Genomic DNA, 18,241 nt, shown 5'->3' on the forward strand with positions numbered 1-18,241 from the left:
TACATCCATAAAATGGAGTATCAGACAGCTATTACAAGTGAAATGTTGTAATAGAAGAATATAAAAATGGACATAAAAGCAGAATACATTATAAAATGAAAAAAGTTGGCTACAAAACAGTATTTTAATATAATTCTATTTATTTCAACTTTACTTATTTTTATTTATTATCTACTATACTATAATAGATGTAGGGGAACAAGGCTTTATTTTTTGTGAGGAAGAACATTTCTCTTACAAAACTGGGGTTTTTTTGTTCTTGTTCTTGTTTTTGCTTTTTTTTTTTTTTTTGTAGATTTTATTTATTTACTTGACAAAGAGACGGAGAGAACACAAGCAGGCTCTCTCCTGAGTAGGGAGTCCCATGTGGGGATCGATCCCAGGACCCCGGGATAACAACCCGAGCCAAAGGCAGATGCTTAACTGACTGAACCACCCAGGTGCCCCCATTTTGCAGTTTTCATGCCATGTACACTTCTATGCAAATGACTGCTGGGAATTGTAAGATAATTCACAATTTATTGACCTAATGATACGACACAATCAGTAGTACCTTTTAGACTCGGTCATTCATAATCTCATATGTAGATTCCAAAATTTAACTCTACATGTTTAGAATTTCAAATGGATATTGTTTGGAATTTGTATTGGTCCTTTTTAGAAAAATTCCAAATGGTGCCAAGGAGAAGGCAATATAAGATTTTTATTTTATTTTATTTTTTTTAAAGATTTTTAAATGCCCGAAGTTTATGGCTACATCAGAGATTTAGCATATAAAATCTTCAGTGTGCTGATTCATATTGGGCAGGCATGTAGGTTTAAGAGTTGGAGAGGTAAAGCAGAGAGGTGTGGAGCACCCACACCACTAGTCAAGACCTAAATCTCTGAGAAATATTCAGCAAGTCCACATCTCAGATGGACTGCAGCCAAAAAACATTTCCTTTATTGCCCATCAGGATGTCGAACAAAAAATCATACCCTTCACTCTTTTTGCTCCTTTGGGTTCCATTAGGTATTTCCCAGGATAATTGTAGAGCTCTGCCAAATTAAGAATAGCAACAACAATGAAAAATATTCTTTAAGAGCCTTTTCCTAGGATTTATAGCATCTTTCTATATTCCTCTCATTCATCCTAAAGCAAATGAATATTCTTTTACTTTACTAAGTCAGTGTCTGGGCTTCAAATGAATTTGAAAGGGTATCATTACCTAGGTAGACAGGGAATGCCAATCTTGAAAGTTTAAATTATGGGTGCTTTGCTTGTTCTACCACCAAGTAGGCATTTCAAGGAGTCAATTACAATTTATGGGTTTCAAAGCAGATTTCCAGTAGAGGGAGCCCTTGCTTGGCTAATACAATGGAGGGACCTTTTTCTTCCCACTTGTTACCTTCGTTGAAGCTCATACCCTAAAATTTTTGAATAGGATCCATTTTCATGTTTTTTCCACCCCCAGCTCTATCTGCACATTAAACACAAGCTTTTTTATTGTTTTTTGTTTTTTTTTTTGGTTGAAATGAACCACATTACTGTTTCTGTGCCTAGACCCTAGGGTAGGAATCCCCCAACGTTCAGGACTCTGGATTTGGTGGCTGGTGATTGACCATAAATCATGGAGTATTCGAGACTTGTCCATCTGTTCTGGGGTTTTTGGTCTTATCGCATTTATTTTGCAGTCAAATGAGGCATACTTATTATTATTATTATTAAAGATTTATTTATTTGTTTACTTACTTTAAAAAGAGAGAGAGAGAGACTGGGGCTCATCCTTTCTCTTTGGGGATAGAGCATTCTGAGCACTGTTTGGGGAATGAAATCAAATTGGCTCCTTGGTGATTTCTCTGAGTTAGTTGGGGAAAAGAATGCCTACTCATCTTAGATTCAATCCTGTGGTTGTCTCCATGATGCCAAACAATGGTGTTTACTTGTTCTTTTAATTCTCGAAGTGACCAGTTTTTAGGGATTGTTTGGAGTTGCCACTAAAAGCCACGTAGACTCAGAGGCAGCCCAAATGAAGTGGAGGTTAAGATCCTGGAGATCTTACACTCTACATTCAGACCCTAGGTCATTCACTCACTCACTGTGTAACTAGGACACATTATCTAACCTTTCCAAAATAATAACAGTATTTAGCTCACAGAATTGAGTCCAAGTGACACAATGGTGGCAAATAACAAGCGTCTAATGTATGCTAGGTATTACTGTTATTGTTGATTTTATTAGATGTGGTTTGTTTGTGGTGTCCAGAATTCCTTCATTTAAGACCTCTAATTCCTCCCCAAATTCCTACCAGCTCTGCTTTACCCTTAGCAGCTTACTGGCAACTGTAGGACAAGATAGTTAGACAATTGTTATACTTAATACATATACAATTTTTGCACATTTCATAGATTGGGCATATTTTTATCATGTAGTATCAGTGGGAATTAAGGAGTACTGTGCCATTTTCTCCTCTTCCCAAAACTCTTGAGGAGCTTGTGTTTCTAGGGGGTAGGAATGGACATGGTCATGAGAATGGACACAAAATCTCCTTTTAGTTGTTGAAGAAAATGTCTTAGAAAATGAAGCCTACAAAGACAGCCCCCATGACCAAGCCAACACAGCAGCTCCTATGATTGCTCTCACTTTAAGGCACCAGAAACTTTTTTTTTTAATTAGGGAAAAACAAGAGGGAAAAAGCCCTTGTCATTGTACATATAACAATGTAATCTTATGAGTACATCTGACACAAACTAAAGAAATTAGTAAAACTCTCAACATCAAGGTTCAGATTTTAATCCATGCACTCTGAGTTTTAATGGATTATCTTACATTGACCCCTATTCACTGGATTTCTCCAGGGAGTCACTCATACTTCTGATTCTGCAAGAAAAAAGTCTGTTGTTGTAAAACTTTATTTTTAAAAATTGACTTTGCTCTTTTTCTCCCATAACCATTTATATAGTCTGCCCTTTAGGTGGGAGGAGGTTCTAGACATCCATAGTGAAGACAATAAAACAGGGTTTGCAAGAGGAAGCATTTTTGAAGTTATGAGATTTTTAAAAGGTTTTATTTATTATTTGAGAGCAAAAGAGCAAGTAAGAGAGAGAGAGCATGAGTAGGGGAGGGACAGAGGGGCAAGCAGACTCTGTGCTGAGTGCAGAGCCTGACTTGGGGCTCAATCCCAAGACCCTAGGATCATGACCTGAGCCAAAGGCAGAAGCTTAACTGACTGAGCCATCCCATCCAGGTGCCCGGGGATTTCTTTTCTTTTCTTTTTTTTTTTTTGGTGTCTGATCTTATTTATTTTGTCACTCTTAGAAAATCTCATTTTTGACTGGACTCAGACTTATAGGTAGAAGCTCTCAGAGAGGACAGCCTCCGTCTCTTGGCAATCTGTTCCTGGCGTTCTTCTTTGGCCTCCTTCATTCTCTTGGCCAAAAGTTTAGCATATTCTGCAGCCTCTTCCTTATTTTTCTTAGTACGCTGTTTCTTCAAAGCAATACGCCGACGTTTGTGTTGGAGGACACGTGGAGTAACAAGACGCTGAATCTTGGGTGCTTTGGTTCTAGGTTTCTTACCTTCCTTGTTTAGGGGCTTTCTCACAACATACTGGCGGACATCGTCTTCTTTTGACAGATTCAAAAGCTTTCGGATTCTGCTGGCCCTTTTGGGCCCCAGGCGACGAGGCACAGTAGTATCCGTGAGTCCAGGAATATCCTTCTCCCCTTTTTTCACAATAACCAAATCGAGAACACTGAGATTGGCATCCACAGTGCAACCCCGAACAGATCTGCGCCTCCTCTCTCCAGTCCTCCTGGGTCGGCAGCAGGAATGCCCCTTACTCAGCAGCAGGTGGACGCGGCCGTGGGTCAAGACACCCCGCTTCATGGGGAAGCCTTGTCATTGCCACCGCTGATGCGCACCACGTAACCCTTCCATTCCTCGCCCAGAGCATCGGCAGCAACTTCTGCGGCCACACGCTTCTCATGGAAGGTACGCAGTTTGCGCTCATCATCCACTTCAATGAGTTCCTGGCAGCCAGTAGCTGGGAAGAGATGCTCAGCTTCATCCTGAAGCGGCCTACCGCCTCGGAGGCGCCACGAAAAAGAGACCCCCGGAGATATTTTTTTTGTAGATATTTTTGCACCCCTCTTAGAATGAGAGGTGGGAAGGCTGGGGGAACCTGACATTGCAAAAATAAATGACCGTTTTCAGGGAACTTGGAGGCTTAGAGGGATGAGGGAGAATGGATGGTTCTAAAGGACTAGGACCAATTGAACACATCCAGCTGTTCTCACCATACCACTGGTATCTCTAAAAATGAAGTGTTAAGTCATGGAGAGGAGAAAAGAGAAGACTATCTCCTTTTTTGCTGCTTTGTAAGGAAGCTCCAGTCATTTGTTGTAGGTGGGTTGCAAGTATTTGAAGGATTAAGTTGACCTTTGGTTTTTGCATAAATACCAACCACAGAGAAACTTTAGACTATTCTTGAGTGGACTAGACCTGCACTCTCCTTACAGTAGCCGTCAGCCCCTGGGGGCTATTGAGCACTTGAAATGTGGCTAGTGTGACAAGGAAGTGAATTTTCAACTTAGTTATAATTAATTTATATTGACTTTAACCACAGTGTTTATATATATATGTATATATAATATGTATATTTATTATATGTTGAAATGAGAATATTTTAGATATATTGGGTTAAATATAATTTTTGAAATTAATTTCATCTATCTCATTGTACACTTTAGAAAGTATTTAAAAATATCTTTGTCGAGTGTACCCATGGTTCATTTCTTTTCATTGCGGGCGAGTATTCCATTGTATGGCTAACACATTTTGTTCATCCATTAATGATTGTTAGGGGACATTACTGTTGTTTCCATTTTGGGACTATTACAAATTAAGCTGCTATGGACATTTGCGTACAAGTCTTTGAATAAACATATGTTTCCCTTTCTCTTGGACAAATTCATAAGAATAAAATGACTGACTCCTTTGGCCAGTGTAAGTTCAACTTGTTAAGAAACTGCCAGACTGTGTGCAAAGTGATTTTATGTCTCCACCAGCAATGCATGAGAGTTCAAGTTCCTCCACATTCTTGCCATCATTTGGTTGATCTTCAGTGTTAGCCATTCTGTGAGACTGCAGAAAATATATAATGCTCTCTGTCCCTGGCTCCTGGCAGAGGGATCCTAAATCCTTTGTGACTTCCTAAGTGATAAGAACACTGGGTGCTGGTTTCCTGTCTGTGAAATGATGTGCTATCCCGGGAGACCACAGGAGACACTCTGTGAGCAGCTGTGACTTCAGATTTTCTAGGACACTTTACTCCCGATACAGCAGCATATGAGACAATATAGTATCTTGAAAACTCAAAATTAAAAAGTTTTATATTATCTTTCTTTTTTTAAAACTCAAGTTGAATTAACATAGTGTTATATTAGTTCAGGTGTATAAGGATTCAACAATTCTATACATTTCTCAGCGGAAATCTGATCAGAGAAGGTAAGTTGACTTAAATATAGGGTTGTCAGATTTAGCAAACAAATTACAAAAAGCCCAGTTAAATTTAAATGTCAGAAAAAAGGACGCCTGGGTGGCTCAGTGGTTGAGCATCTGCCTTCCGCTCAGGGTGTGATTCTGGAGTCCCTGGATCAAGTCCCGGGATTGAGTCCTGCATCAGATTCCCTGCATGGAGCCTGCTTCTCCCTCTGCCTGTGTCTCTGCCTCTCTCTCTTTGTGTCTCTCATGAATGAATAAATAAAATCTTAAAAAAAATAAATATCAGATCAATAATGAATAAGTTTTAGTAAGTGTAAGTCCCATGCAATAGTTGGATATACTTAACACTGAAGGAAAAAAATGTTATTCATCTGAAAATAAAAGTTTAACTGGGTGTCCTGCATTTCTTTTTCTGGCAATCCTACTTAAGTCTAACTAGTGAGTGTCACATCGAAACCCAAGATATGCTAATTGCAAAATTTTCTACTATACTATGCTGACCCAAATACAATAATTAAATCTAGATATTATTTTATTATTGTATCACATATTGTGTTTTCTTGTGTTATAGCATATATTATTACGCTCTTTTTATTTTTAAGCTCTTTTTAAATAAAACACTTGCATACAAAAAAAAAAAAACAAACAAACGCTAGAAGAATGTCTTGTTCTACTATTGGTCTTTGACCTCTGTCCCTGGCACAGAGCTCCTGAAATCCTTGCAATTTCCTGGGCGATTGGAGCATCTTTTGTTCTAATGAGGCAACTCTGGGCGGACTCCCAGATAGTTCTTGGATGAGAGCTGGTCACCAGGAAGATCAAGCTATGTCAGAAGCTTGGAGTTTCTGTCCCACCCCCAGTGTCTTGAGAAGAGAGAAGGGCTGCAAATGGAATGAGTGATTGATCATACCTATGTGAGGAAGCCTCTACAAAATCCCCAAAGTGTAAGGTTTGGAGAACTTCCGGGTGCTGGGAGAGTGGCAGGTGCTGGGAGAGCGGACACCCAAAGAGGGCATGGGAACTCAGGCCCCTTCTCACATACTTTGCCCTTTGCGACTCTTCCAACCGGATGTTCATCCATATCCTATATCATATTCTTTTATAATAAGGAGTAAATGTAAGTAAACTCTTTTCCTGAGTTCTGTGAGATGTTTTAACAAAGCGAACTTGAGGTGGGGGTAGTTGGAACCTTCTATCTATAGTTGGTGGGTCAGAAGCACAAGTGATTGTGATTGGAGTCTGCTGTGTGTGTGTGTGTGTGTGTGTGTGTGTGTGTGTGTTGAGGGGCAGTCTTGTGGGATTGAGCCCTTAACCTGTGGTATCTGATGCTATCTCGGGGTAGACAGTGCCAGAATTGAGCTAATCATGGAACACCCAGCCGGTGTCACAGAGAATTGCTTGGTGTGGAACAAACTTCACATTTGGTGACCAGAAGTGTCAGAATCACAGTGTTCTGTGTAAGTAGTAAAGTAAAGAAGACTCACAGGGAGGAAACACACAGTGAGGAAGAGCTAGGTGTTTCCCCATACAGGAGGGGGAAAATGAGTGTTGTGGGGTTTTTTGTTTTGTTTTGTTTTTACACGTTCTAGTATTAATGTGGTAGTACCTCATATGAGGGTTGTCAAACATGTCTTTCTTTTTTTCTTTTTGTCAAACATTTCTTGATGTGCTTGATTTCAATCAGTGTATCTTTTTTTTGGAGTTTCAAGATTTTAATATAAATTCCAGGTGGTTAACCTATAGCGTAATATTAGTTTCAGGAGTAGAATTTAGTGATTCATTATTTACATACAACACCCTGTGATCATCACAACAAGTGTCCTCTTTAATACCCATCACCCATTTAATCCCTCTGCCCACCAACCTCCCCTGCAAGTTGACTCTCTATTCTCCATAGTTAAGAGTCTGGTTTATGGTTTTCCTCTCCCCTTTTTTCCTCCCTACGTTTATCTATTTTGTTTCTTAGATTTCACATATGAGTGCGATCCTATGGTATTTGCCTTCCTCTGACTGACTTATTCTCCTGAGTATGATACACTCCAGCTCCATCCACGTTGTTGCAAATGGCAAGATTTCATTCTTCTTCATGGCTGAGTAATGTTCCATTGTGTACGTACATCACAACCTCTTTATCCATTCATTAGTCAGTGGACATTTGGGCTCTTTCCACAATTCGGCTACTGTTGATAGGGCTACTATAAACATCAGGGTGCATATGACCCTTCAAAACAGTATTTTTGCATTCTTTGGGTAAAACCTAGTATTGCAATTGCTGGGTTGTAGAATAGTTCTGTTTTTAACCTTCTGAGGAAACTGCATACTGTTTGCTGCACCAGTTTGCATTCCCACCAATGGTGTAAGAGGGTTCCCCTTCCTCTGTATCCTTGTCAATATTTGTATAGAATTTTAAATATTTTCTCCTAGTCTGTAGTTTGCCTTTCCAGTCTCCTAATAGTGTATTTTAAAGAGCAGAAGCTTAATTTTGGTAAAGCCCAGTTGATCAGTTTTTGAATTTTCTGGATTATGATTTTGGATACTTTTGCAAAACCCAAAGTCATAATCATTTTCTATATTTTCTTCAAATGTTTCATAGTTTTGGGTTTTACATCTAGTTCCATAATCCATTTTGAGGTAATTTCGTTATATAGTGTGACATGTGGATCCAAATTTGTTTCTTCCTTTCTTTCTCCCTACCTCCTTTCTTTTTGCATGTGAGTATCCAGGTGTCCCAGCATCATTTGTTGAAAAGAATCTTTTCTTCATTAAATTTCCCTGGTGTCAAAAATCAGTTGTCCATATATGCAAGGGTTTGTTTCTGGATGCTTTATTCTACTTCTTTGGTCTATTTCTCTATCTTGATGCTAAAACAGTCTAGATTACTCTGGTTTTATAATAAGTGTTGAAATCAGCTTAACACCAAACTTCATGTTCTGTTTCAATGTTCTTTTGTCTCTTCTATGTCTTTTGTGTTTCTATATGATCTTTAGAATCAGTTTGTCAATTTCTATAGAAATCTTGCTGGAGTTTTGACCAGAGTTGTATTGAGTATATAAATAAATTTGTGAATAACTGATATCTTAACAAAATTGAGTCTCCTAACTCATGAACAAGCCCATCTCTCTATTTCTATACTCTTTATTTTCTCTCAATATTTTGTAGTTTTAATATGGTTTATCAGCATTAACCCTAGGTATTTCACATTTTTAATGCTATTATAAGAAGTGTTATTATTTAGTTTCAATTTCCAAAAATTTGTTGTCAGTATATGAAAATATAATCGATTTATTTGTCACATATGTTCTACAACTTAGCTAAACTCACTAATTAATTCTAGTGGCTTTTTTGCGGTTTCCATCAGATTTTCTATGTAAACAATCATGTAATCTGTGAATAAATACTATTTTACTTCTTTATTTCTGATCTTGATGTCTTGTATTTTTCTGGTCTTAGGGACCAGCCAGGGAACTGGCTTAGATAATTATGGAGCTTGGCTAAGTAAGTCTGAGTCCATGAGTCCAGCAGTCAAGAAGAGAAAATGATAAGTAGCCTAGATCCCCATGAACATAGGTAAAAGCTGTCATCTGCAGGCAGTTAAGAAAGGAAAATTCAGTAATTGGAGAGCAGGTAGAGAGTGAACTGTTGTTCAGTAACTGCCTCAGGAATTACCTAAGCTTTCTTTTAAGGGGTTTCCACTGATTAAGTCAAGCTCACCAGGAAAATCTCTTTTTTTTTAAAGACAACTAATTAGGGACATCAATTATATCTGCAAAATTCCTTCAATGCAGCACCCCATCAATGTTTTATTGAACATTGGGAGAGGTATGTGCATGCCACAAAATGACTGCTGTTCTTCCTCCTGTCCTTGGTGTATAGTTCAAACAAGTTGACCCATCAAAAACCATCGCAGGATTTTATTTCCTTCGTGGGCTTATATGCTACAGCTTTGTTTCATTTTTAGTGCTTTAGGGTTTTTTTAAATGTTTATTTATTTATGATAGTCACACAGGGAGAGAGAGAGAGGCAGAGACCTAGGCAGAGGGAGAAGCAGGCTCCATGCACCGGGAGCCTGACGTGGGATTCCATCCTGGGTCTCCAGGATCGCGCCCTGGGCCAAAGGCAGGTGCCAAACCGCTGCGCCACCCAGGGATACCAGTGCTTTAGGGTTTTAAGATACATCTTCAACTTATAATATCCTAACATAAATTGATATTATGCCCTTCATATACAGTATAAGAAACTTACAATTGTATACTTGAGTTTCTCTTCTCCCAACTTCTGTAGTTTTCTTGTTATACATTATATATTTACGTATATTATCAACCTCACATTATATTGTTGTACTTGTCTAAACAATAATCTTTTATAGTGTTTTCCTAAACTTTTTAAGGTAAAATACACATAACAAAATTTACCATCTTAACTGTTTTAAGGTATACAGTTTAGCAGTATTACATACGTTCACAATGTTGTACAATCATCACTACCATTCATCTTCACAACTTTTTTCATCTTATAAGTTCTAAAACTCCTTACCTATTAAACAATAACTCTTCATTGGTCCCTCTCCCCAACTTCTGACAACCATCATTCTACTTTTTATTTCTATGAATTGGACTCCTTTGAGTATCTCATATAAATGGTATCCTACAGTACTTATCTTTTTAAGACTAGCTTATTTCACCTGTCATAATGTCCTCAAGGTTCATCCATGTTGTAGCCTCTGTCAGAATTTTCTTCCTTTTTTTTTTTTTTTTTTTAGAATTTTCTTCCTTTTTAAGACTGATAATATTCCATCATATGCATATACCACATTTTGCTTATTCATGAGGGACACGGGTTGCTTCCACGTCCTAGCTATTGTGAATAATGCTGCAATGAACATGCATACAAATATCTCTTTGAGATGCTGATTTCAATTATTTTGGATATCTTTATAGTGTTTGTATATCTATGTGTAGTTTTTTTAGTGTATTCTCTGGGTATTGAAATTTGCATATAACTTTTTACTGATATAAACTGATATCAACATTTCAACATTTGAATGACATATGGAGAATTTATTTTCATCTAAATCCCTTTACCTTCTCTGTTAAAAAATCTTGAATATCAGATGATTTATAATTTTTGTTTCGGTCATCAAAAATTATTTATAGGGACCCCTAAGTGGCTCAGTGATTGAGCATCTGCCTTCATTCAGCTCAAGGCGTGATCCTGGGATCCAGGATCAAGTCCTACATTGGGCTCCTTGCAGGGAGCCTACTTCTCCCTCTGCCTGTGTCTCTGCCTCTCTTTCTGTGACTCTCATGAATAAATAAATAAAATCTTTTAAAAAATGATTTATGAAACTCATGATGAAAAAAAAAAGAAACTCATGATGAGAAGGATAGTGTGTTACATATACCCATGTTTCTCTATTTTTGTTGTTTTTTTAAAATCTTCATTCCTGGCACTTTAAAATTTCTTCTTTTGTTACTTCTTTTCTGTTGACAGAATTCTTTTATCCACTTTTTAATGGTTGGTCTTCCAGCAACACGTTCTGCTAATTTTCCTTTGTCTGAGAACATTTTTATTTCCCTCACTGCTGGTGGGTAGTTTTGCTGGTTGTAGAATTTGTTGTTGGCAGTTCTCTTCATTCTGTATCTGAAAAATGTCACTTCCTTCTGTTCTCTATGATGTCAGTTAAGGAGTCAGCTGACATTCGAATTGATACTAAGGTAATGCATCATTTCTCTTTGGCTGATCTCAAGCTTTTTTTTTTTTTTCTTTAGTTTTCAGAAGTTTAATTATAATGTGTCTTAGCATGACTTTCTTTGGATTTATCTTTTTTGTGGTTTGCTTTGTTTCTTGAATCTGAGAGCTTATGTCTTTTGCCAAATTTGTGAAGTTTTCACTCACTTTTTTTCTTCAAACAGTTTTTCAGTCCCCTCTTTTTTTGTTCTCCTTTTGGGACTCCAATGATACAAATGTTGGATCTTCTGTTATTCTTCCACAGGTTTCTGAGGCTATTATTATTTTCTCTACTGTTCAGATTGTATTAATTCTTTCTTTCTTTCTTTCTTTTTTAAAGTAGGTGCAATGCCCAACATGGGGATTGAACTCACAATCCTGAGATCAAGACCTGAGCTGAGATCAAGAGTTGGATGCTTAAATGACTGAGGCACCCAGGTACACCCACACTATGTTAATTCTCTTGTTCTGTTTTCAAGCTAAATAATTCTATCCTTTATCATATTGTAAGTTTCAGCTCTATAATTTCCATGTTTCTTTTTTAATATTTCTCTTTCTTTGATTAGACTTACTCCCTTTTTCTTCTATAAGAGAATTTGTGGTTGTTTGTTGAAACATTTTTATGATAGCTGCTTAAAAAATCCCTGTTTACATTATTCCAACATGTGATTTATCTCCATGTTGGTATCAATTGTCTTTTCTTATTCAAGTTGTGGTTCTCCTGATTCTTGATATGACAATATATTTTTTGTTGTTATCCTGGACAAGTGTTGAATATTAAGTTTAGCAACTCTCTAAATTTTCAAATTTTGTCAAGAAGTCACACTGTTTAACATTAGCTCATAGATCCTGACCTATTTTTTGTAGGCCAAGCTTCCAATCACTATTTAATTTTGGTGGTGCCACTTGGGTCTGTTATGTTTATCTGATGCTTTGTGATGCCACCTGGGTCTATTGTGTTTATCTAATGCTTCTATGGCTCCCCTGGGTCCCTCCTGCCAGACAGGGTGGAAAGACCTTCCTCAGACCAGACCATTCTTAATGTATTTAAGCAGAAGACCCTGATTCACAGGAACAGAGAGCTCTTCCTAACATGGGTGCTTATTGTGTTGGGATCCCTTTTTGCCACTGCCCATGGCAAAGCCATCAATCTTGGTGGTGGAGATGTATCTTACAACTGGCATGGAAGCAGAGCACTCCTTGGGCTGGGAAATTTGTTGTGCAGGTTCCCCTTTGTTGGTGTCCCTGGTTATGCCATGTCTCTGGATTAGGAAGATGAATATAAGGCCCAATAGGGAAGAATGGTACCCACCCTGCAGCTTATTATTAGAGGGCCAGGGGCTTCTGATCAGTTCTGCTGCCAGTTTGGCTACCCTTCCTGGTGTCATCCCTGGGAATCCCTTTTGATCTGGGGAAGAAATGAACTTAACCTGGGATATCGTCTGTTATAGGCTGAGGATTGAGAAATGCTAGAATTGCCTTATTCTGTTGTGTGAAGGGCTTTAGGGAGGAGGGGCCATTTGATACTCTGCCTCTATCTCGTTCCTCCTGTTCTGGAGTTCTGAACAATCTGCCTTTTTCTTTCCACTTGTCAGAATTCTCCTTGCCTGTCTCTTGCGTCATTTCCAGTATTTATCATTTTAATTAGTGGGAAAAAACAGGGATAGATAAGTCTACACCATTTTGCCCAGAATGGAAGTCATCAATGATCTTTGAAAAAGATTTAAATGATAAGAAAATATTTTCTATATTTATATATTATCTACACCATCACTATTTCTAGTGTTCTTCATCCTTTTATAGATCTATTTTCCATCTGGAATTTTTTTTTCTGATTGAAAGATTTCCTAATTACTTTAACTTTTCTGTAGCACCAGTCAGCTGGGAATGGATTCCTTCAGTTTTTCTGTCTTCGAAAGTTTTCATTTCACTTTGGTTCGGAAAGATGATTATTCTGTGTATAGACTTCCAAGGTAATAGTTTCTCTCATTACTTTAAAGATGTCACTCCATTGTCATCCCACTTGCACTATCTCCTACAAAAATTCTGTCATCTGCCTTATCTTTGCTCCTCTTTAGGTAATATATCTCCACCCCACCCCGCCCCAGCTACTTTTTAACATTTTCTCTTTATCACTGGTTTTGAGGAATTTTATTATAATGTGTTTCATAGTTTTGTTCATGTTTCTTGTACTTGGGCCTGTTGAGGTTCTTGGATTTGTGGCTTTATAGTTTTCATCAAAGGTGAAACCCTGCCTCTTTCATTAGCAGAAAGAAACATCATCTATTAATTTCTGTCCTTTTAAAAGCCTAGATTTTGAGAGTTCTTTAGAAATTGGATATTACAACACTTGTCATTTTCTTCATAAGTACGAATTTTTATAAAGTGTACACATTTATGTTTACTTTTTAGTAGATTTTCCAAAATGATTAGCTCTTTCTCAAGCTTACTATGAAATCATTGCCCTAAGCATGTTTAAGAAAGCAATTTGGTGTCTGTCCTGGAGTAAGATTTTTAATTCAGGACAAAAGTGTTGGTACCTGCTCATACTTCATTGATTGCTCTGTAGATTGGTCCAGGCCCTGGTCAATTTGCCAATTGAATATTTATTAAAATGAAAAAATACTCTTGATGCAGTAATTCCAAGCTAGGTAAATTACTTGGTATATGCTAGATATGGTTGCCTATATGAGATATGATGTGAAATTAAATGTAGCAGCAAGATTTGCAACAGTCAAGTCGTGGAAGTAATATACATGTTCATCAACAGAGGACCAGTTAAATAGTTGTGGTGCACCCACACAATGGCACACTATTTAACTCTCACAAAGAATGAGAAAGCTCTTTGTGCACTAACATGAAATAAGAACTAAGTTAAATTATTATAGAAAACAAGATATATGAAACACTGTGTTTTGTAAAACCACAAGATGGAAATCAGCTTAGTAGTCTATCACTGATACATCAATCTATCATTTATAGATGCACAGAATACTTCTGGAAAACTGTGTAGGGAAGGGACCTAGACAACTGGAGTGTGTAGGATTTCTTGCTTTTTCACTTTAGCCCATTCATATCCTTTGAATATTGTACCCATGGCTGAATTGCCCATTCACAGAAACAAATAAGCCCCAAACAGATAAGCTGTGTGACATGGATGATTCACAAAGCAGATAATAGAAAATCAATACTATTCTCTCAAATTCTGTCCCCAGGGGGAGAAATGGAGTCTTGCCTTTGAGAGTTTGAAGACAGTGAATCCCTTCCTTTGTCTTAGTGTGAGAGCACCAGGCTTGAAATTAGAAGCCCAGGTGTTAGAGAACTTGATTAGACCTTGGTAGTCATGGCTTCCATTCCAGGCTTTGAACATGGCAGCTGAGTGTCATTTGGAATGTAAAATCATCTTTTCAAAGCCTGAATGTTTTCCTCCATTGGAGACCACACGAGTTGGTGCAGGTGTCAATGCCTGGCATCTGGCACTTACATTGTGTTTTACCCATCCTGGAAAAAGTGTTGTATTGAAAACACAGGGGGATCTTAGTTTTATTCTATTAAAGAGACATGTTGCTTCCCCATTCTGAGCACAATCTTTTCTTATTTGTGGAGTAGAATGAATGATTTTCTGTTCCAGAGTCTTTAGGAGGTATTTCCATGAGGAAAGCAGTTAGAAGGGGAGAAGAGCTATACCCTCCAAGAAGTATTGAAGGGAGGAGGATTGGGGTGTGGAGCTTCTGGGTCTTTTTGGCCATTGCAGACATTACAGGGGCAGAGTACCTTCTGGGGTGTTTAGGTGAAGGAGCAAAGAGCCGAGCCTGCAAATTTGGGGTGTTTGTGAGATGTGTGGGAGAAGCTGAGGAAACTAGGAAGGAGAACATAAAATAATGCGATGGTGGAGTGTGAGCCAATGGTAGAAGGGAGGGGCTTTAAGCAGTTTTTCATTATTAACTTAATCTCCCTTACAATTCTTTAAGTATGTATTTGAATGACTTTAATTATTTTTGATTGCCAGACATTTCCTTGAGCCTGGACCATATAAAATACCAGAATTTATTCAGGTTACAACTGTCAAATGAGGATGCTGGGTCTTTATTGACACCTTTGTAGTTTTCAAAGTTTTGGTGGCTTTTTAGAGTCTCTTAAATTCTGTTGTGGGTTTCATAATCATTCAACTGTATTCTTTTCCTCCAGAGAAGGAACTGAAAGGGATATAGCAAGTCTTCTCTTTCACAGTCCAGTGGGACATAGCATTCATCCTTTCCCTGGTACCCTTAAGGTTTGACATAATCTGGCACCTACCTACCTACCTCTTAAACCTTGTTTCCTACCATCATCTCTTTTACCCTTTCTTTCCCATCCATTATGTTCCATCTTGCTGTTCCCCAAAGATACCAAACACATTTCAATCTCAGGGCAACTCCACTTGCTGTTTCTTGGCATGACATCCACCATGGCACTCTTCAGCATTCTCTTCAGCTCCTAAGAGAGGTGTTCCGTGATCAAGCCTACTTGAAACACCTTCTCCATCTCCATCCTCTGCTTCATTCTGTCTCTCAGGTAATGTTTATTACTGGCATTTTACTGAGCAGTCTATTTATTTATATATTTAGTTCTCTCTACTCCACTTGAACAAAGCTCTACAAAGGCATTACCTTGTCTTGCTTATGGCTACATTCCCAATGCACAAAGGGATGCTGAATAAGTATTTGTTGAATGAATGAATGATGTACAAATATTGGGTCCTCTTTCTCACTTAATCACTTTGACGGCATCTACTACCAAGGTACAGCACTCAAAACTAAACAGCTAAAGGAGAAACAAAATATAAGCAATGTAAGTGTCTAGCATTTAGAGAGACCACAGACTAATGAGGTGGGGGTAGACAGATGTATACCCAGAATCTCTGTGGTATGCTTACAATTTGACCTAAGTTCAAGATAATGTGGGTGCATCCCAAAGTGAGACATAACAGTGTCACCTAGCATTTATTTAGTGCTTTACTGTGTATGCACTGGAGTATTTCCACACATTATTTCTGTGATGATGCATGTGAAACTGATATGAAAGCCTGAACTTACAAAATAGATCAATTAAAGGGTGACTATTTGCATTATAAAAGAACTCTTGTGGTACAAAAGGTTTTGTGCAGAGTTCCCTTAAATAGCATCTCCCCTAGTGTATTAAAGTGTTTATTTATAGGTCATTAACTACTTGACCAAGATGCTGCAGGGCAGAGCAGCATAAAGACAACTGGTCAGGAGGCCCCACCAGTGCAAGAGCAATTAAATCTGAAGATAAAGTATTTTTGAAATGATACACAAAGTCAATGGGGAAAGGGTACTCATTTGCCAGGATTTGTTTTATCTCAGTAGGGACCCCACACATTGGGTGAACTACACACCTATGTGATCTCATTCATGCCAAACCGAGGCAAATGAATTCTCCACTCTGTGTGGCTAACGTCTGATATGTCCGGGGTCATAGCTATGCTTGGCCCCCTTATGGTTGTGCTTTAATTAAGAGGTAAAATTATTAAAGTGGCAGATGTTTCTAGCCCGAGGACCTGGATCCAGTTATATCAAGCAGATGGTCCCAAGCAAGAGACCATCCTTTAAGGAAGAAGCATTTGCAATTCATGAGCATTCGTGATGTTCATTTCTCTCACTCCCCAATGTTCTGCTTGTCAGGGGTCCCATTGTGTGGCCAGGGAGCATGATGAATTAGACAAACCCCTTCTGGTTTGGAACATAGTCTTGCACTGATGAAAATTAAAAGTATTGTCTTCCAGAAGATCAAGAGATCCAGCTCTCCAGAGTGGAGACTTATCCTGTCCTCTCTCTTTTCTGCCTGGTGATCTGTTTGAAAGTCATCAATTATGTCACAAGCCTCACCCAAGATATGACTTCGAACTAGAGTTGTGAAAGAATGTACTTGCTCCTTTGTGTGATTCCTGAAATTTTCACCTTGGGACTGGCCCCAGTCAGATCTGGGGCTCACTTTGATCCTTCACCAGGAGGATTGGCTGGTAGAGGCTCAGGAAAGACTGTCATTGCAGGCAAAATACCTGGCTTGATACCAGAAAATATGGATTCTGTTTTTCATGCCCAGTGTGACCTGGGGCAAAGCACACACATGCACATGTGCACACACACTGAACTGCAATTTCTTCATTTTTTATCTATTCAATAAATAATTATTGAAGATCTACTCTGGGCATGTTAGCTGAAAAAAGAGGGTAATCAAATTTTCTCTCTTATCTCACAACAGAACCGTGGAGCTCAGATGAGATAAATGAAAAGATATTAAAGTACTATTGTATGTAAATTTAAGAGTCAATAGTGATATAATGCTAGGCCGTGTACCATGGAATGTGCCTAATAAGCAGAAGCAATCTTGGTCATAGACACATTATGGAATAAAGCTAGAAAAATGATGGGCTTTGCATTCATTTATTGGATTTGATGTTTTATTCGTTGTAAATATTGATAGACAATATTTTATATAAAAGAAGTCTGAGGTACTCTGAGTTTTTAATTTATTTTTGATAAGAGGGAACCCTGGGTGGCGCAGTGGTTTAGCGCCTGCCTTTGGCCCAGGGCACGATCCTGGAGACCCGGGATCGAGTCCCACGTCGGGCTCCCAGTGTATGGAGCCTGCTTCTCCCTCTGCCTATGTCTCTGCCTCTCTCTCTCTCTCTCTCTCTCTCTCTCTCTCTCTGTGACTATCATAAATAAATAAAAAAAATTTTTTTAATTTATTTTTGATAAGAATATCAAATAGGAAGCCCGAAAAGAAATACCATGCATGGTTGCGCTTGAGTCATGTTGATCTGGTAGGTGAATTGTCTTCTGTCTTTCTCTCCCCTTCTAGCACAGTTGCCCACTCTGCTTCCTTCCTCTTCTGGATTCTCAGTATCCTGGCACTTCCAGGGAACCCTTTGTACAATAATGGTGACTGAAGACTTCCTTTGGCAATGTCCTGGCTAGGGGATGTATTATTTTCGTTGGGTGGGAAAAATAATTTCCCTCCACC

At 38.4% G+C, this 18,241-nt stretch overlaps 1 long non-coding RNA gene and 1 pseudogene across 2 annotated transcripts; one reads left to right on the plus strand and one right to left on the minus strand.

Moving 5' to 3' along the window:
• Positions 1–3,258: 3,258 nt before the first annotated feature.
• On the minus strand, positions 3,259–4,170 carry LOC140625838 (small ribosomal subunit protein eS6-like; annotated as a pseudogene).
• Positions 4,171–6,323: 2,153 nt separating this feature from the next.
• On the plus strand, positions 6,324–17,615 carry LOC140624936 (uncharacterized). 2 transcript variants are annotated; one of them, XR_012024363.1, is made up of 4 exons: positions 6,324–6,429; positions 11,553–11,650; positions 15,622–15,766; positions 16,998–17,615. It is a non-coding gene; the product is annotated as an uncharacterized lncRNA (long non-coding RNA). The 2 variants fall into 2 exon arrangements; XR_012024362.1 differs by lacking the exon at positions 6,324–6,429 and having other exon boundaries at positions 11,259–11,650.
• The last annotated feature ends 626 nt before the right edge of the window (positions 17,616–18,241 follow it).

Source organism: Canis lupus, chromosome 3 (assembly GCF_048164855.1).
Source record: "Canis lupus baileyi chromosome 3, mCanLup2.hap1, whole genome shotgun sequence".
NCBI classification, from domain to species: Eukaryota; Metazoa; Chordata; class Mammalia; order Carnivora; family Canidae; genus Canis; species Canis lupus.